The sequence below is a fragment of the Phodopus roborovskii genome, unplaced genomic scaffold (assembly GCF_943737965.1).
Source record: "Phodopus roborovskii unplaced genomic scaffold, PHOROB, whole genome shotgun sequence".
Taxonomy (NCBI): domain Eukaryota; kingdom Metazoa; phylum Chordata; class Mammalia; order Rodentia; family Cricetidae; genus Phodopus; species Phodopus roborovskii.
The window spans coordinates 11,418,989-11,440,462 of record NW_026126638.1 but is presented as its reverse complement, the minus strand read 5'-3'; positions in this window follow the sequence as shown (position 1 = coordinate 11,440,462).

Below are 21,474 nucleotides of genomic sequence, written 5' to 3'. Positions count from 1 at the left end.
TCTGGGCTGGCCTTGAACTTGCAGTCATTTTCCTGTCTCAGTTTACTGAGTGCTGAGGATACAGGGGTGAGTCGATACTTTTGGATCATTGTTTTCCAGATAGGTATCATATTTGAGTCTTTAGAGATCTTTAAAAAAAAATTAGTATGTTTTACAGCTGTGCAATTTGATCAAGTTACTAAGTTTCTCTAGGATACCAACAGATTCCTAGCTTGGCATAGAAACATCAGTATCCACCCAAACTGGCATTCATTAAGTCTATAGATAGCCTCTCTCTGCTATAGCCCATATTTTGCAGCCAAATGACTCAGGTCAGTGCTGTTTTGTTGCAAAAACCTTCCAGACGTGAGGTCTCTTGGGCCTTGGGCCTTAATTTAAGAACTGAGCACTTGCTTATCGGCATGCCCCTCTAGTGGGTGAGTTCGAGGAAGACAGTTCATCACGGCCCAGACTCTGTTGTGGCAGGAGCTCTCAGTTGGGATTCCTCAGCTCCTCACACGGTTGTGGTGAGGACTCAGAGCGGGCTGGGGTATAAACCTCAAGGTGACATACTTGCCCGGTAAACCGCTACCTTCTCAAAGTTTCAGTCTCAGAACAGCTCCGCCCAGTGGAGCTGTGGGTGTTTGCTCAAACACAGGCATACTGGGGCGTTTCATACACCAATCAAAACAAGCTTGGAGCTCAAGATGCCTCTTCTATAGGGAAGCTGTCTCTTCTACGCTGATGGGGCACTTTCCTAATCGGTACAGAACACCGGGCGTGCAGATACCTGTCAAGTCAATGACAGACCAGCCACACCGGGGGGGGGGGGGAGGGGGGGTTCTACCCCAAGGGGGCCTCTGTGGTTCAGCCAGCCCTTCCTCTCTTACCTCTTGTGCCGAAAGTTTATGGAGAGAACTTTTCAATGTTATCACATTTTCTATTATATTTGGGAGGTCACTGAAAAAATATAGAACTTAGTCTGTATAAATTCACAGTGCGGCCGAATCCAATGAAGCATATCTAATTTGAAAAGTGATGGCTATCTACAGTTAATGAGCTAAAGCTGTGTTATGCTAAGGTTACTTGAAAATAGAGAGAGATTAGAAGTGGAAATGACACCGTATTCTCCCCACGGATCAGGCTACGGACACAGGGAGAAACGACTGTGTTCTTAAAATATGCTAAAAAACTAATGAATAATTTTTTTCTTTCATGCAGTATTTAAAATGTCACCAAGTAGTACCCTTTTTTTTTTTTTATTGTAGCATGGCTCCCAATGGTTATGTGTAAGCACGGACACTGTACACTGTTACTGAGTGTGAACTGAATGCTATGGGGTTGCTGTTTCCAAAACAAACTTGACCTTGGCGCTTCACATGAATTAATCGTGTTCTCTCAGGCATTATGGCAGAACACCAACGGGTGTGAATAATGGGTGCAAATTTTTTTTAGATTAATTTTGAGCTCTTTAGGTTAAATTGGGATTCTGCCTCTGTCTCAGGTGTCTAAAGTATCACGTTTGTAATTCAATTGGCTTAGAGGTTTTCCTCCAGCACCAGCTAAAATGATTGTACAATAAACACAAGGGAGAGGGGACTTTACTCAGTATCCTGTGTGTGCATGCGCAGGGAGGGATAGAGGGAGGGGTGGAGGGAGGGAGGGATGGAGGGAGGGAGGGATGGAGGGAGGGAGAGAGGGGTGGAGGGAGAGAGGGGTGGAGGGAGGGAGGGATGGAGGGAGGGAGGGATGGAGGGAGGGAGGGAGGGATGGAGGGAGGGATGGAGGGAGGGATGATGGAGGGAGGGATGGAGGGAGGGATGATGGAGGGAGGGATGGAGGGAGGGATGATGGAGAGAGAGAGAGAGAGAGAGAGAGAGAGGGAATTAAGTAGCCCAGGCTGGCCTTGAACTCCATTTTATGTGGTGCTGGGAATGGAGCTCAGAACGCTAGGCAAGCCCTCTACCATTGAACTATATCTTCAGCCCTAGACTTTGTAGATATTTATAACAAATGTATACATATGAGTTAAATTTCCCTTTTCATTACCAAGGTATCTGGTTTCAAATATAAAGGTTCTTTCTGGTTATGCTTTCGTTCCTTTCGAGGATTATTTCTGTTAAATAAAATTCGCATGAGGTGGCTCTTCAGTCATACAGGAGTCAGTGCTGTCAACTTGATGAAGTCTAGAATTACCTGGGAGACTGGCCTCCCAGCATGCTTCTGGCTGGGAGGAGCTGACCACCATGGGTGAAAACCTTTCCCTGGGAGGGGTTGGGGATGGTCTTGAGGTGAATGATGGAGACAGTGAGCTGAGAATTAGCATGTGCTCACCAAATCTCCCTGCTTCTTTACCTTGCATACGGCATGACCGGCTCCCTCGGCCTCCTGCTCCCTCGCCTTCCCTGCCTTGGCCAACTGTGCATTGAACGATGATCTGGGATGGATCTTTTCTCCCTTACATTTCTTTTGTCGGGGTATTTTATTACAGCAATATTAAAGGAAACTATAAGTGGCTAACATTGAGATTTTGTATTAAACTGGAGCGTAGGGCTAGCTGAGGATGGCGTGTGATGAGGTGAGGTTTCAGTTTTCTCCAATTCCCTTTCTCCTGAAGGGATGCTAGAAATGACCCCGTTAGGGCGGTTTTGGGTGTGTGCCCATGTCTACTGCTTACAGATGTCTAAATAGAAACCTTTTTGTATATCTCTGTGGGATGAGGGTGGCATTTCTCACTGTTGCTTTCAGTCTAGGGCTAGATGCTCTGATTATCAAGACATATTGAATTGCATACAGCCAATTAAACACTGATCTTTCCTAATCCAATTACGAACCAGCACAAGGAGTCATGTAGCACACGCCATGGTTTCTGGTGAAGGCATTACACCTTCTTGGAAGTGGACAGTCATGACTTAGGATGTGTTCGACTGATGTCCTCAGTATATAAGATAAAAACCACAACCTTCTTTTTTGCAGGATGGTGTGCTATGTGGACTGAAAAAGTAAATCCAGCTCTAGGAGCTGCCAATCAATGTCAATTAGTAAATGACTGTTTAAAAGAAAGCTGTGTTTGTTTGTTTGTTTGTTTGGTTTGTTTAAGACAGGGTCTCACATACAGCTCAGGCTGTCCTTAAACTCAGTATCCTTATGCCCCCACCTCCTGAATTCAGGGGTCATAGATGTGAATGGCTGTATCTGGTTTATATAAAATTCCAAGTGAGAATACGGAATATACTTTCAACATGCACATCTATTGTTTGAAGAGCAGGCTCTAAAAACACCGGGACTTAGCTCTCACAATAACTAGTATTAGAAGTATAAAAGTGGACTGCTGTGTAGGTAACCACTTTCTAATGCAAAGAGTGCATCGTGTCAATTTATTTAAATGACCTCTTTGGCAGCATGTCATATCCCCCGAGCTCTTAAGCTTACTATAAACCTGCATGAATTGAAATGAAACAAGGTGCTCTGTTATCGAAGGTTTTGTCTAGAATATTCCATATTCAGGATGTGATATTGTGTGAACACTGACTCTCAAGATATGACTTGAATAGTAAGGTCCTGTAAGTTATGTTTTTTTTTTTTTTTTGGGGGGCCAGGAATAAAGAAAAGGGGACAATTTTATCAAAGGAAAAGGCTGTTTTAATTTTCTGGTTAGTTAATCCCTTTTGCATATCATTGCAATATCAGAAAGTGTGAGTAACTTGCATTCTGTATTTGAATTCTATCAATGTAAGAACGCTTCCTGCATCCACCCCCGCAATTATAGTAATGTGGTAACAGTGTCTAAGGTGAGGTTCCTTCTGCACGGGGGGGGGCCACGGGTGTGGTGTGTTGGTGGCTCTTCTGTTGCTGTGATACAACAGCACGGCTAAGGACACCCGTGGGAGACAGTGTTTCTCTGGGCTTGTGGTTCCACAGGGTCAGAGATCCTGATGGCAGAGTGCAGACCATGGCAGGGGCAGGGAGCTGAGGGCTCGATCTAGAACTGCAAACACAGGCAGAAAAAGCAACGTAGAAACAGTGCGAGTCTTAGAAACAGTGCGAGTCTTTAATTCTCAAAGTCTACCCCCCACGGCATACTTAGGAAGCCTCCCTAAACAGTGTTGCCAGCCGAGTGTTGCCAGCTGGGGACCAAGCATCCAGGTGTCTCACACCACCACCCCTTTCCTCCTCCCACCCCTCCTTCCTATCGGCTTCCACAGTTGATTTCACTTACACACACACACACACACACACACACACACACACACACACACACACCCCTACCTTTCTGTGCCTAATATTAGCTCTTCTGTTTCCAAGAGTTGGGGATGTCATATATGTCAGACAGTCACCTCTCCATCCCTGCGACAAACCCCTGAGATAAACAGTTTAAAATGGGGGGAAGTAATTGTTTTAGCTAGCAGTTTCAAATGTTTCATTCCACGGTCACTTAGCCCTGTTACCTCCGGGTCTGTGGTGACGCACAATGCTGTGTTGAAAAGCGCGTGATGCAGGCAAGAAAACTGCTCACCTCATGGTGGCTAGGAAGCAAAAGCAGACAAAAACCAAGTCCACCTCAGGGCTCACGCCCACAGCCCCACCCTGCCCAGCCACTAAGCTCCTGATGGTGCCGCCAGCTGGGGTCACAACCTTGCACACAGGTCCAGAGCATAGCATCTTGTGAAGCTCTCTACAGACCAGACACAGCTAACAAGTCATCCTAACCAAGTAACAACCCAGGACCCTTACAGCAATACATTGGCGTTTACTCAAGTTCTTATTTGTGTGTGTGTATATGTATGTATGTATGTGTGTGTGTCTATGTATGTATGTATGTATGAACATGTCTATATATGTGTGTGTCTATGTATGTATGTATGTATGTATGTATGTGTGTGTGACCTACTCCTAACCTGTGCGTCTCTCTATATATACATATGCATGTGTGTGTGTGTGTGTATGTGTGTGTGTGGTGTGTATATATATATATGTATATATGTATGTATGTATGTGTGTCTGTGTGTGTATATGTATGTATGTATGTGTGTGTATATGTATATATGTATGTGTGTGTCTATGTATGTGTGTGTATATGTATGTATGTGTGTGTGTATATGTATGTATGTGTGTGTCTATGTATGTGTGTGTGTGTCTCTGTGTGTGTATATGTATGTATGTATGTATGTGTGTGTATATGTATGTATGTGTGTGTCTATGTGTGTGTGTGTGTGTGTGTGTGTCTATGTGTGTGTGACCTGCCAGTACATGCAGGTCAGAGGTCAATTTCAGGTACCTTCCTCTATCATATGGCATCCTCATAAACTTGGAGGTCACCAATTTGGTGAGACTGGCTGGCTGGTGAGTCCCCGGGTTCTGTTTTCGGCGTTAGGATTAAAAGTGGGAGCCACCACACCCTGTCACAGCCAGCTGTCTCCATAGGTGCTAGGGGTCTGAACCCGGGTTCCCATGCTTGCAATGGCAGACACTAAGTGCCGAGCCGTTTCCCCAGCCCTGCAGGCAGTTACCGTTAATAGAAACAGTTCAATCAGCTGTGCTTGAGCTAAAAAAAAAAACAGTCACTGTCCATGGCCACCTGGAAAGAGACGTAGGGCTGACAAAGTGCAGCCCAGTATCTCTTGAGTTATTAGAGAAAAATGCCTTCCAAGGTGTCTTCCTAGTGCGTAGTTTTGACAATTGTGCCATGTAATTATAGTCCAGAATCAGGTTTTATCTCAGATTTTAACTGCCTAACCCAGATCTTTGAACTAGAATTTTAAACTGGTTGTGGTATGATGTAATACACCTAACGTTTCTAAAGTGTCTGCCCTCAAAAATGCTAGATAATTGCAGGACATTTGAACACCCCAAGAACAGGGCAGGAAGGATGGCTCAGTGGTTCAGTGAACTTGAGTTCAGTTCCCAGCACCCATGTTAGGTGACACACGATCGCCTGTAGCTCCAGTTCCAGGACACCCTCTTCTGGCTTCTTTAGGTAGCTGTACACAAGTGGCATCCCTCTCTCTCTCTCTCTCTCTCTCTCTCTCTCTCTCTCTCTCTCTCTCTCTCTCTCTCTCTCTCTCCCCCTCTCTCTCTCTCACACACACACACACACACACACACACACACACACATAAGGAGGGGGAAACAACTAATACTAAAAGCTTTAAAAAACCACCCAGGGGTTTATATACTATGTTAGATGATGATAACTCAAGGACGAACAGCCAGGCAGGAGAAAGGGGCAGAGAGCAGGTAAGCTAGGGAGGGGAGGGTGTCCCTTTCCTTTAAGGTGGTTGGTCAGCAAAGGCCTCTCTTCACATGGCGAGATAGATGTCAGCAGAGGGAGGGAGGCTTGTGCTCCAGCATGGCACTGCAGGCGGTGAAGACGAATATCAAATGTGAGCGTGCTGAGGTGGAGGCTCGACAGTCATATTTGAACTCCAAACACCAGCACCACTTGTCAATGATGGGGAGGAGCAGTGTGGACTCAGAGTGGTCACAGAAGCTAGGCAATGCAGACCATGTTTGGATTCAGGGTGCCAAGTGTTTTAGGGCTAAGCAGAGATGTGTCTCGTTAACTGGGCACAGACAGCCAGAGTAAACATCATATGTAACTGTGAAGGGCTGGGTGCTTCCTTAATAGGACCAGGAGCAAGGCAAGGATGTCTGCTCCGTTATTTATACCCTGCACAGCGCTGCGAGGCCTCTCAGAGCAATAAGGCAAGGCGAGGCAATAGAAGACGCAAGGTTGGAAAGAATCAAAGTTATTTACTCTCGGATGACTTTATTTTTAACATAGAAAACCCTAAGCAGTGCCTAGAGGGACTAATATAGCTAAGAAGTAAATTGAGCAAAGCTCTAGTTTATCAGGCTGATATGTCTGCATGCCAGCGAAAACAACTGGAAAATGAAATAAGAAACACAATTCACAATAACACCAAAAGTCATAAAGTTCTCAGGGACAAGGTTATCAAGAAATTTGCAAAATACACAGGAAAACTACAAAACACTGCTGAGTGAGAATGTTTGAAACTAGAAAGTCATGTTCGTAGACTAGTATACACCTATACAAAGCACATTGTACACACTAAATGTATAAAATTTTAAGTGCTAAGTCATGTGTGTGTGTGTGTGTGTGTGTGTGTGTGTGTGTGTGTGTTATGCATGTATATGCCCATGTGCACATGGAGATCAGAGGTCAACATGGCAGTCTTTTATCAATTATTCACTGTGCTGGAACTGACTGATTGGACCGTAGGTGAGTGGGATCTGCTTGATTTCTCCTGAAGTACTGTGGTTACTGACCCGTGCTGCCACAGATGGCGTTTACGTGGGTGCTGAGACTCTGAACTCAGATTCTCAGGTTTGAGTGACATGACATTTACCTGTGGTGACAGTTCCCCAGCACAGTCTTACAGTTCTTTTAGGCCAATTCTCACATGAACAAAAAATTAGAAGATACTATTATTTCAACTCTGATGAAACACAGCCAACCAGTCAGGGAAAAGAAGGTGGCCTCCTTTTGTGTGTTTATGAGGAGCTACACACCCTTCAAGAAGCCCAGCATTTGGGGGAAATTTCCTGGAAGTTTATAGATATCTGCAGGATGATTCCTTAAGTGGAAGGACTGTTTATATGGAAAGAAAAAAATTTGTTTTAAAAGCTTACAATGGTTTATAAAAGTGATGAGATTCAGATAATTCTAGTCTTTAGCAAGCATGTACTGTTTAGTCCACACCAAATGTTAGTGCCAGGTTACAAGTCAAAAAAAAAAGTTGCCCTTCCTGAAGTCCCTCATACACAAATCATGTTTTGTCAACTTCTCAAGATGTGCACATTAATTCAGTGTTTTACATTCAAAGTGGCCTGTGTTGGCTGTGGATTTATACACCAAACAGTCAGGTTTTGTATACTGCCACTCCACTCCTGCTAAATCATCAACAGTAGACAATTTGTGGCCTACGTGTTCAGAAACACTCAGCTTCTGTGGGTTGTGTAGCAATTACTGTGTTCCAGCTAAAGGAGTTAGTAATTGCCCAAGCTTGGTTGGATTCTGCGTGTCACTCACACCTCTGTCTCTTTTCCCTCCTCCTCCTCACCACTTCCTCCTCCTCTTCTTTTTCTTCTTCTTCCTTCTCAGGCCAGTGAGATGGCTCAGTGGGTAAAGGGGCTTGCTGTTAGGTGTGAATTCGATTGTTGGGATCCTTCCGATAGAAGGCTCGAGAACCGACTCTTGGAAGTTGCTCTCTGACCTCCACACCTGGCACACGCATGCCCTCCCCAGACCCAGTTAAAAATAAGTAAAACAAAAATGAAAGGTTACAAGAAGTATCGTTTTTTTTTTTTACCTTCGTCTGCCAAATAGTCTTGGATGTGGGCGAGCATGTTATTAGGGAGGGAGCCTATTAGAAGCCTTACTACTGCCATGGACGCCAGAAAACCGCATGGTGGGGGTTTTGAGATCAGGCTGCAGCAGGACAGACTGACAGTATTGGGGAGGGAATGCCAAGGAGGCATCAGGCCCGCGTGTCTGAGCTGAGTCCCTCCCACAGGTCTCCGAGAAGAGGGAATGTTCCAGTAAAGTCTGCACCCAGGCTTTCTCACTTCCCAGGATGCAGCAGGAAAGTGGGTGAGCAGTCAGGTGGTCCTTTGATGTGGCTTGCACCTGTCACTAAAGATTCCCAGGTTGGGCTTTCAGTGGAGTGCCTGCCAGTATATGTGGGACTGAGCAGGGGACAGGCTGTGGTTGGCACCATGACCTTAGCAACAGTCTGCCCTGGGTTGGAGAATTCACTGACTATGCAGTTTTAGTGTAGGCCAGAGGCAAGTGCTTGGCACTGAAGACACATGGTTTAAATGTGCACGCCGCAAGGCCTTGCTAGCTCACCTTTATTTTTTTATTTTTTTTTTGTGATAAAAGTAATCTACTCCTCTAGTCTGAAACTAAAGGCACTTTAAAACACATTCCCTGCATTTTAGTGGAGCAATGAACATCAGTCTCATGGAAAATGACATGCATCTGATGACTATTTTATCCTGGAGAAATGCTGGGCAGCTGAACACGCATGGTTGAGAGTGTCTTTCCCCAAGGCAAGATTTTAGTTTCATCTGCCTTCAAAGTTTTGTTTGGGCTAAAACTTTTTCATCATGCTCTTAGATGAGAACTTTAAATTTTCTCCCATTCATTTATCTTTGTCCTAGAGGAGATTAAAAACAAATTTCTGAGCAGAATCCTGGTTCTGGCAGGGTGTTCCCTGTGCTCAGAGCTCAGGCAGTGATGGAGGTTGGGTGCTTGTGTTCCTGTTTTGATTGCTTTCCAGGGAACAGAAACCAACTCAGATGGGCTCACACTGACACGGGGTTAGATTAGCTCCCAAGGCTGCCGGCTGCACAGAGTGACGTGGGTTGAGCATTATAAGCAAGAACTGATTACCTCAACCTTCTGGCAAGGAAGTGGTCTCTCACCCTGTCCTGGTGTTTTTCTGATTTGCTGTAGTTATTTGCTGGTTGTGGAAGCGTCACACCGTCTCTGTCTTAACACAGCCTTCTCAGGGGTTACGTATCTCTCCCCATACTCCCAAAGGATGACGCTGCATTGGGTAAGGGTACCCATTCTCCTTCTGTATTAGTCATTTGTGTGGATTACATCTACAAGGACCTGATTTCCAAATGTGAACATGTTCTGAGGAACCTAACACTTCAATGTTCAAATACGCGGATGGGCAGAACTCAAGCCGTAACACCTTGCACATCACAACTGGGCACCTGGAGACAGGAATCTGACAGCTCTGGAATGCGTGCCATTTCCCCCCCAGGCTTGCATGGTCCCCTTCTTTGCTGCTGCCTTAGCTTTGGGTTCTATTTTCCTCTTTCCAGTCCCATCTCTTCAGGTCCCTGGTCACCGTGGTTTGTTGTGATGCCGAGTCCTATTTCTGGGGCTGTTTTGGCAGTACCACTTCACACAGATTGCTACCCAGGGTTTCTGTCTTTGAATTAACAGTAAAGGATGCCACAGGATTGGAGAGATACATGACTCACTGTTGAAGAGGATTGATTGTAGAGGATCCAAGTTCAATTCTCAGCGCCACCCATGCCAGGGAGCTTGCAGCTTCTTCTAACCTCATTTTCAAGGAATCTGACACCTCTGGCTTCCACAGACACCTGAAGTTACACTTACATGCCACCCTCTATATGTACATACATATATACATATGGTTTCTTCACCCAGCTTGAGGGCTACCTGAATTTGATGGTTCACTCATCTTTAGCTACAAGAGAGGCAGACAACAGGCTAGTGGTACTGCAGGTGAAGTTATCTACTCTGAGTAGGCCCAGTGGCAGGGCATACAATAAGCAGTAAGAAAATAAAAATAGCCATACACCCTTCAAGTGTCCTTGCACTGACAGAAATTTTATATTCATCTGAGTTCTCTGAGAACTAGATGGCCCAGTAGAATCGGATATGCACAGCTTTTGTTAGGTGCAATGCCTCTGAGGAAACAAAGAATCCACAGAGCCTGGAAATCACACAGACAGCAATGCCTGGCTGACCCAGACGGAAAGAGGGAGGGAAGGATGGTTCCTCTCACACCGTTGTGTCTCTTGGAATTGTTGGGCAAGAATGTTGTGGTGTCCTTGTGATAGGAGATGTCATTCTGTAAATATGTTTCTCATACTGGTTAATGAATAAAGCACTGTTGGCCAATAGGAAAGGAAGACAGGCAGGGCTAGGAGACAAGGAAGAAAGAGGAAGTAGTAAGGAGGAGTCAAGATGGAGAGTCTGGAGAGAGCAGAACGCCAGCGGGCTCCGGTAAAATGAGACCACATGGGAATACATAGATTAAAAGAAATGGGTTAATAATTAAGACAGAGCTAGCCGATAAGAAACTAGTAACTGGCCAACAGCATTATATCTAATACAGAGTCTCTGTGCGTTAATTGGGGCTGGCGCGGCGGCGGGACAAGACCAGCGGTGGGCGGAAAAACCCTACTCCCCACATTCTTGGGTGGAGGTAGCTGAAGAAGTTCTATGTTTTCTATAGCGGGCCCCCAAAACATTCAGTCACTGGTGGGGCAAGGCAGAGTGGTACCTGGGTCCCTTGCTAAAGTGCAGTTATATACAAGCCTCTTTACCCTATGCTCAGATTTGAGAGGTACCCTATCAATCAAAAATGGCCAGAGTAAGTGATATTCACATTTTAGCACCATCTTTCAAGAAATGAGATCCCCACTTCACTTCCTTCCTTGGAGGACATTTCCTGAGATTGACCAGCCACCACAGGGGACTTCCATCTGATTCTCAGGGTTTGACCTTCTACATCTTTGTCAGAGTTACTAACGTTTGAAAGAAGATATCTCCAATCCCTCAGCCCAGTTGCATACCCAAAGATTAACACCATTTGCCATTGGTATCTTTTTTTTGGTGGGGGGGATGCGTCAGTTTGTATGAAGTAGCCTGGGAAGTTGTTTGTGTCCAGCCTCTGCCAGATGGTACTGACATACTAATCACAGACAAAGTATTTTCTTTATCATGTGACTAGCCGGCAGAAATGAAGATATTCTAATGTGTTTCTCAATCTGTCAGACCACATCATTCGGGGGATTTTTTTCAGCCCCAAGTTCTAAAGTCATCCATACTCCTCCAACAAACCAGCTCCAAAGGCCTGAGATCCACAAGATCAGGTTCATCACACCACAATGGCTCCGTTTCTAGTTTGTCCTTTTAATTTTTGTTGTGATAAAGTACCCTGACAAAGGCAACCGAAGGAGAGAGGTTTGCCTTTGCCTCACAGTTACAGAGGGATGGAGTCTGTCACAACCTAAAGACACACAACGGGCAGGGAAGTCATGGAGGCAGAGGTAGGAGACTGGCTGGTCACATTGTGTGCATGCTCAGAATGTGAGGTGTGGCTGAAGTCCCAAGTTAATCCTTACAGCGACCCACTTCCTCCAGGCAATGCTCTACTTCCTGTTGGCTCTGAAAACCTCCCAAAACAGCACCATCAGCTGGGGATAAAGTGTTCAAACACATGAGCCTAGGGGAAACAGTTCATACCCAAACTACAACAGTGTTTGCTTGTAATCACTGGAGGAGTAACATGCTGGAACCTTCTCTGGTAAGGTAAGACCAAGTGGAAATACTTAGATGAATAGAAATGGGTTATAATGAAGAGAGAGCCAGCTAGTAAGAAGTCTGAGCCATTGGCCAAACAGTTTATAATTAATATAAGTCTGTGTGTGTGTGTTTGGGGCTGAAGAGCTGCGGGACCAGGCGGAACAGAGACTAAGTCAACTTTTGCTCTTTCTCTTCCTCAATTTCCTTGTTTATAAAGTGGGAGTTAGAATGAATTTACCTCCTTAGATTTTAACTATTAAAAAGAAAAGGGGTAAAGCACATTCCATAAAGATGTCCCATACTAAGTCATAAATACAATTCAATATTGCCATTAACTTGTATTATAAAACAACCATGGGTATTGATGCTCTCTACATATCACATTACCAACCAGAATTACATTATGTGCTGACAACTTTGGAGTCCTTTTTTTTGGTTTTGTTTTGTTTTGTTTTGAAACAAAATGTTTTAAAACAAAACAAAAAATGAATAACCCAAACCCAATGACCTAAATTAAATGAACATTTATCATTTTAATATGTTTACATCTATTGTTAGTGAAATTCATTCTGTATTTTAGTTATGCTAGCTAAGTATCATTTATCATTTCATGAAAAGATGCAGTTGAGTTTGTGACTTAAAACTTGGTAGGTTATTGCTTCTGGTGATAGTTTCATCACTTAAATTTTGCTTATGTCTTTCTGAGGACTTGTCGTTGTAGCTAAAGACCTGATTCATTCATGCCTTCATTTTTGTTATTGCTGTTTGTTTATTTTTCAAGATAGGGTTTCTCCGTGTAACCCTTGTGTCCTGAAACTGTCTCTTACACCACGCTGGCCTCGAACTCAGAGATCTAGCTACCTTTGCTTCCTGAGTGTTGGGATTAAAGGCATGACCACTATATCTTTATTCTTAAAGTTGTCCCCCTACTTCCTCTTGTTCAAGCAATAGGGTCAACAATAGTCCATGGGGAAGGGAGAGAGGCTTAATGGTTAGGAGCATTTCTACTTTTACCCAGCATCCACATGGCAGTTCATAACTACATGTAACACCAGCTCCAGGGGTTCTGATGTCATCTTCGACCTCTGTGGGCACTGTATGCACGTAGTGCACATACATACATACAAACATTCATATACATAGAATAAAAATAACAATTATACAATCATAAAATATTAATATATGATCTGTCAGCAATTCCTAATATGTAAGTAGAAAGCTAAAATGTTCTCCATTCATTGGTAGTTTTTAAGGAATGACTCAAATTAATCTGTATTGAGTGTGTCAATACATAACTTAAACTGTGTGAATGTGTGTGTGTGTGTGTGTTACTGAGAGTAAACCCATGGCCTTGTGTGTGCTAAGCAATCAACATATACCTTGAAATAGCAAAAGCTTTTGAAGGTCAGTTAAAAATTACTCTTGAAAATTTTCACTTAGACAGCATTGATTGGAGCTGGATTTTTGTCAGCTGTGTCCTTTGTTAATGCGATGAGTCATGCTGATTAATTTCCTTGTGATACATTGATTTGAAGTCCCAGCAGGACCACCAGCAAATTTTATACTAGGATGTTTGAGATTAGTCTAAGGAACTTTTCCTGGCATTTCCTTTCTAGATTTAGCAATCAAAGCAGTTTTTGTTTCACATGAAAGCTGGAGCCCTTTTGTTTTAAATAGTTCCAGGTTGTTATTGTCATGGATCTATTATTTTTGAAAAATTAGTTAAGCTTGACAATGATTCTGTGACAATGCAGTACTCGGTAGCAACCACTGACATTTTGTCTCATTGATTTCATTTATGTGGTCATTTTAGTTACTTTGTTAGAAATTCTGTCTTTGTAAATAGTTTTCAATGACATTTGGTCCTCCAGTTCCGATGAGTCTTATAGTTGAGAATATTTGGAACTATTTAAATGACTTTTAAAATGTATAATATTACTTATTCATATGTATGTGTGTGCACAAGCATGTGTGGATACTGCATGTGTGTTCCTGGAGAGGCCAGAAGAGCGTCTGTGATCCACTGGACGTGTGTGTGGCTATGAGCAGCCACATGCAGCTGTCAGAAACTGAACTCTGAGCCCTCTGTGGGCGCAGTAAGCGCTTTTAACCACTGAGTTACCTTACGGCCCCACTTCTATTTCTAGTTTTTGAGACAGGTTATCACTATGTAGTCCAGGCCGGGCTTGAATTTAATCTGTAGTCCAGGTTTATAGTGATACTTTGTTTGTAATCTAACAAATAAAGCTTGCCTGAAGATCGGAGTGGAGAGCTCAAGCACTAGTTAGCTTCACACACACTAAGCCACTAGCTAGCCATAGAGGACAGCAGTGGTGGCCACATCTTTAATCCTAGCACTCAAGAGACAGAGGCATGTGGATCTCCATGACTTCAAGGCCACCCTGGGCTACATGAGGCCACCCTGGGCTACATGAGAGTAAATCAGTCTAAAAGAGAAACAGAGCTCACGCCTTTGATCCCAGCACTAGAGAGGAAGGTAAGGCAGGAGCTCAGTGCAGTCTCAGGGCAGGGTGAAGTTTGGTGGAGAGCGTTGCAGTCTGCAGTCACTCTGAGGACAGGATCCACCCCCTTTGGTCAGAGCCGTGGTAGAGGTGAGAACTCTCATGTGGCTTGGCTGTTTTCTTTTCTGATCTTCAGGTTGAACCCTAATATTTGTCTCTGGGTTTTTATTATTTATGCTGCATAGGCTGGGTGTGAATTCACTGTGTAGCCCAGGCTGGCTTCAAGCTCACAGAGCTCCCATCTTAGCCTCTGATGTATTGGGGTTGCCATGTCCTGCTCTGAATGGCCTTTTAAGTGATCATTTGTTTCATTGACCTAGGATTTGTCACTAGTGTGAGTGTTTTCCTCTGGGAAAGAGCTATCCATGCATTGGACTGGACTGGAAAACCAGACTTATACTGACCAGAGCCTTGCCTAGCCTCTAGCTTTACTAATGCCTTCAATCCCAGCATGTGGGAGACAGAGGCAGTCAGATCTCTGTAAGTTCCAGGACAGTTAGTTAGGTTGGTATAAAGAGAAACCCTGTCTCAAAAACAAAACAAAACAAAACAAACAAACAAACAAACAAACAAAACAAAACAGAAAGAAAGAAAGGAAGAAAAAAAGAAAAAAGTTTGACTTCCCGTTAGGAAAATGCAAATGAAAACTACTTTGAGATTCCATCTTGCACTTCTCATAATGGGGATGGCTAATATTAGTAACACAAGTGACAGCTCACACGGGCAAGAATGTGGAGCAAAGGGAACGAACACTCCTCCATTGTTGGTGGGAGTGAAAACTTGTACAGCCACTATGCAAATCGATATGGTGGTTCCTCAGAGAACTGGGAACTTCAAGACCACACTTGCTCATATACCCCAAGAATACTCCATCCTACCACAAGGTCACTTGCTGAGCCACATTCAGTGTGGCTCAACCTAAACAGTTCCCTTTTACCATCCCTGAGAACTGGGTGCTGACAACTCCATTCCCCCAGAGATCACATCCCATTGACCCATTTCCTATGCAGTTCAGGAAAGCCACATCCAGAGGCTTCCTGCCGAAGCCTGTCAAGAGCCTTCTTTTCTAGTCCAGAGATCTAGCTGTCAAGGAAGAAGTCCCCTACCTTCTGCAAGGGGTGTGTGAGAGCCGGAGGTTGATCCTCCTGCCCCAGGCCTGGACTGACTGACTTGAGCTTGTGTGCTTTGAGCTGTGCTTGTTTATGTCAATCAACTCCTACTGATTTTTGTCTCTTTCCCATGTGGACTCATTTCTCCTTTTCAACGTGTCATTTTTTCCAACTTTATTTGATTTCATTCTTGAGTTTTAAGCTGGTGTCATATTCAAAAGGGTATTTTTCTTTTAAATATTACTTTTGGCGTATCTTATGACTTTTAGTGTGTAAATTTTAAATTTTGCCATTCTAAAAATTGAACCTCCCTCTCTAATTTTCTTTCTTAGGTTGGCCTTGAAGCCATTGTAAGCTGAGAAAATTATCATGGATTCTCTTTAAAGAATACTTTGATACATTTATTTTATATTATGTAAATGGGCATTTTGCCTACATGTATGTCTGTGCACCACATGTGTGTCTGGTGCCAGTAGAGGCCAGAAGAGAGAGCACTGGCTCCTGGAACTGGAGATACAGACCTTTGTAAGCGTCACTGTGGGTGTTGGGAACCAAACCCAGATAGTCTGGCAGCACAGCCATGAAGACATCTCTTCTGCACCCCACTTGACTTCCTGAGCCTCTCATCCCTGAGACTGGGGTGTGCAGTCCTTCTTTTTATCTTAAATACTATTTCACAGCAGTGGCTTCTAATCTTTATTATTGCATGACTTCATTTCTGTCTCATTTTGATGAAGACGAGGCTTTGGCCTCTTGGTATCTTCTCAGTAAGTGCCTGTCCTCCAGAATAGTGTTTGCAGACACTTGTCAAGTCCCTAAAATGTATAAGTTCCTGTCAGAGAGGGAGAAGTAGCTTTGGGTCTCCTTCTCCTTAAGGATTTGTTGTTATATCATCTTCAGGCCCTCCTCCTTTTAAAAAAAAAAAATCACCACCTTTTCTGTTCTACTGAATTATCTGTATTAACGTGGTCCTGTACATTCCATTGCACATGGAACAGTAGGAATTTGGGGTATTTGTGTTTCCTAGTAACCTCACACCCATAGCCCTCACAGTTTACATGGCCGGGGGCCATTGCAGATGAGATTCAATTAAGGATTGATCTTTTCTGGTGTGTGCCTCAATATTTTTTTGTGAGGGCCCACGTGTGTATGCAGATTCTTCACAAATCATCTCCTCCTTCTGCTTGTTTGTTTTGAGACAGAGTCTCTCACTGGCCTGTCCCTCATTGCGCTATCTAAGTTGACAAGCTAAGGAACCCCAGGAATCCCCGTCTCTGTCTCCCAAGTGCAGGCATTGCGCATGTAGTCCATGCCTGGTTTTGTTTATGGTTTCTGGGGATAGAACTAAGGACCCACTGCTTGTAAAGCAGACACTTCACCAACTGAGATGCCTTTCCAGTCCCTCACCTGCAGATTTCCAAAAGGAGAGATTGTTATGAAATCACAAGTGTCCTGATAGGGGTAGGGAAAGGCACTGTGTCTGAGGACAGGGACTGATGACTGATAGAACCAGTCAGAGGTGAGGAGCCAAGGAAGTCAGTGGCATCCACGAGGACATATTCTTCCTGATTCTCTGTAAGGAGCACAGCCCTGCCTACCCCTAGACACTCTGACATACAGAAGGACATGGCAACATATGTGTGCCATTGTGAGATTGGGCTGGTGGGACTTGGCTCGCACAGCAACAGTCATCTCATGAACCCTGGCGTGCCCTCAGCTCTAACTTTAGCCACCTCTGTGTAGTTAAGGCTCAGTATCTTGGCCTCTGCAGATGCCTGGTGTGAAGTTACCCGTGTCTGTTGATGTCTTCCTGTCAAACACTGCTCCACTGTAACATTCATGCTATTAAAACGATAACGGGCTCTGATGCACAGTACCCTACAGGGACCAAACCTTGCTTAATGTTAAGCAAATGGTTACAAGCAATAGCACCTTAAAATTATTCTTAAGTCTGTTTGATGACAATTTACTTTCACAGAAATATTTAGCCTCTTCATTTTTTTTTTTTGCTCATTCCATTGGCATTTCTTTTTTGTTCACAAACCAAGACTCAACTACATCATTTTTTCTCTCTCTTTCCATTTGCATGGCGTCTCAGTGGATGAACGAGCCTCTCAAACACAGCACTTTGTTTCACATCATAATGGGAGATATTGAGGGAGGATATGCATTCCCTTTCCAAAAATCCTTCTCCATTAAAAATGACTTTTAAAATTACATATAAGGAGATAAAAATGAAATTATCCCCAGATTTGGTTCTGTGTCAGGGACTATTATAAGATAATGACTAAAAGACACATAGTTCCAAGGGAAAGTAAAAAGTAATGTTGTAACTAGACATTTTCACTGGGGACTCAAAGCCCTTAGCTGTACAAGAAGGAAGGAAAAGTGAATCAAAGACACAAGCTCAGGAATGATCACCAACTCGAAGGCCTTGATGTGACCGCAGTCAGCCATTGCCCTATTTACTCACTCACTTAGTGTTTGTGTGTGAGGACTGTGTCATTGCACTGTTTGGGGAGCCTGGGATGCAGCTGTGATTGCACTTCTGCATGGCAATTATATGTGGCATGAACAATAAAAACCCATGGACAGATACTGCGGTCAAGCTGAAGGTCAGAGAAGCAAAGCAGCCGAGCCACCAGAGAGCTCTCACCTCTGTCATTGCTCAGACGGAAGGGGTGATCCACCCAACCTCAGACTGCATCTCCAGACTGCACTGCTCCTCACCATATCTCAGACTGCTCCTGAGACTGCACTGAGCTCCTTACATTCTCTCTAGGGCTGGGGTTATGCACTATTGTACATGGTTTTTCTTATGTTAGTTATAGCCTTTTTCCTTTTGTATTAGACAAAAAAGGGGAATCGTGGTGATATATTGTTTATGATCTAATAATGCTTGCCTAGGGATCAGAGTGTAAAACTAGCTATAGAAGCTGGGCAGTGGTGGCACACACCTTTAATCCCAGGACTCAGGTAACAGAGGCAGATGGTGCTCTCTGAGTTTAGGCCACCCTGTACTACATGAGAGCAAATCAGTCTAAAAGAGAAACAGAGCTCACGCCTTTAATTCCATCACTAGCGAGAATGTAAGGAGCCCAGTGCAGCCTCAGGAACAGACTGAGGCTTGGTGAGGAACAGTGCAGTCTGGAGCTGCAGTCTGAGGTTGGGTGGATCACCCCTTCCGTCTGAGCATTGGTAGAGGTGAGAGCTCTCAAGAGACTGGCTGCTTTGCTTCTCTGAGCTTCAGCTTGAACCCCAGTATCTGTCTCTGGGTTTATATTATTTATGCTACACTTACATTTTAGTAGGGAAGGTGGAAGATGGAAGAAGATGAACAAGGGTAATGCATGCAAGGATTGATGATAGTAAGTATGGTAGAATGAATGAAGTCTGGGAGGAGAAGATGGGGTACATGAAGTGTTATTATTTTATTATATGTTACATATATAATTATTTATTTTTTATATATGGTAGTCAAGGGTGAGAAGATGGTGGTAGTATTTGTATAGGAACATGAATGAGGTGTTTGATTAAGATAGTTTTAATACTTATTTAAATACATGAAATCAAGTACTGAGTTTTCTCTAACCATCTAGACCAACTCACAAGGACTTACTTCAGTATAGTATTTAAGTGTGAGGGATCTGATTCCATAGTTGCTGGTCCCAAGGTGGACTCTGACACATAGTGGGTTTTAGAGCAAGGCAAATTAACTCAGCAGCACAGTTTTCCCACTTTGTTTGGGAACAAGAACAACACTTAATCACAGGACAAAATGATAAATGGATAAAATTAACCAACATGGAGTGTTTGACAGTGGGTGGAATAAGTTAGGTATTCAATAAACAGTAACCGTTTTTATTGGTATTACTGTTATTATTGTCCCAGTAATTTGTAGAGGAATTAGAAAGAAAGACAGGCACTCAGAGTTTGAGTTTGTTCCTTTCAAAGAGAAAGTGAAATTACATGGCTTTGTTGATGAGCATGGATGCTAATTTAATATAGGTCATCATCACAAATCTTATATCAGACTTACGAGTAGGAACAAAGCTGAGTTTTAAAATAGTTTCTGCAGAGAATAATAAAGGGAACTAGAAAAAGAATGCGTAGAATAACCTGGTTGAAGCCTAAGCACAGGAAGCAATTATGATATTTAATGTAAATGGACTAAATCTCCATATGAATAAGCTTCCATCTAATGGAGAAATTTTTCTTTAGCAGAGAGACCTGCTTCATGCAGGAGCACGGCAATATGAAATTAAACAGAGGCAAAGAGATACAGCAGGCAAATTTAAACAAAATGTAAAGGATGATGAGCAGCTAACCATAAAGGCCATAGCAAAATGGTTGGTTCGTGATGTCAACAAATACACTCAAACAAAATAACTTAAAGTGAAATATAACTTGCTACTCCAGATTTTGTTGGAAGCATAAAGTGGTGTGCACAAAAAAGTAGTAGGAACCCTGGGTGAGCGAGATGGCTGCACTGGCAAAGCCCTTGCTTCCACCACGCGGTGGAAGGGGAGAGCCAACTTCCACAAGTTGTTTTCCATGTGTGTACCTTACCATACATGTGGCTATATGCACATACTCGTACAAGCGCACACACCTCACTTCTATTACTACCCCACTACTACTTATAAAATAATACAGTAAGGGACACTCTCCCAAACTTCCATGTTAGAGTAAGAAGACAAAAAGCCATACATAATCGTGAATAACCTGAGCAATAATCTTTTTATGTAATATTTTTTATTTAAATTTAAAACAAGCTTGTCTTACATGCCAGTCCCAGTTCCCTTACCCTCCCCTCCTCCCCTGTCTGCCTCCCAACCCCCATCTCATCTCCTTTCTGCTCCCCAGGGAGGGTGAGGCCTTCCATGGGGAGTCTTCAGAGTCTGTCATATCATTTGGAGCAGGGCCTAGGCCCTCTCCCATGTGTCTAGACTGAGAGAGAATCCCTCTATGTGGGATGGGCTCCCAAGTCCATTTGTATACTAGGGATAAATACTGATCCACTACCCCATAGACTGCCCAGGCCTCCTAATTAACACCACATTCAGGGGATCTGGGTTGGTCCTATGCTGGTTCCCCAGCTCTCAGACTTGGGATCCATGAGCTCCCCCTTGCTCAGGTCAGCAGTTTCTGTGGTTTCTCCAGCATGGTCTTGATTCCTTTGCTCATCACTCCCCGCTCTCTGCAACTGAATTTCATGAGTTTGGCTTAGTGTCTTGTGCTTGGATGCTTTTTACAACAGTTGACACTTCTGAAAATTATTAAATAAAACTGCTTTAAACTGGAGAGATGGCTCAGTGGTTAAAAGTTTGTATTGCTCTTGCAGAGGGACTGAGTTGGGTTTCTAGCACCCACGGTGGGTGGCTCCCAGCTGTCTGTTACTCTAGTTTTAGGGGGTCTGGCTCTGTCTTCAGTCCTCCATGGACACTTGTACTTATGGACAGATATTCACATAGCTAAAAGTAAAAATAATTAAAAATGCAAAGATGATGACCATTAAGTGCAGGCTAACAAGTGTCTTTAGGAATATAGAGATCATATAGAAGAAACTCTTTGGTTCTTGAAAGTGAAATTGGTATTAATATCATGATTTTTAATCACTTAAGTATGTAAAACATGTCCACTAGTTACTCTAGGATCAAAGAGAAAACAAAAGTTTAACAGCTTATCAAAGAAAAAGATAATGCCACACAAAATCTTTGTTATTTGACCAAAGGCAGTCTTACCCAAGGGTAAATGTATGCAC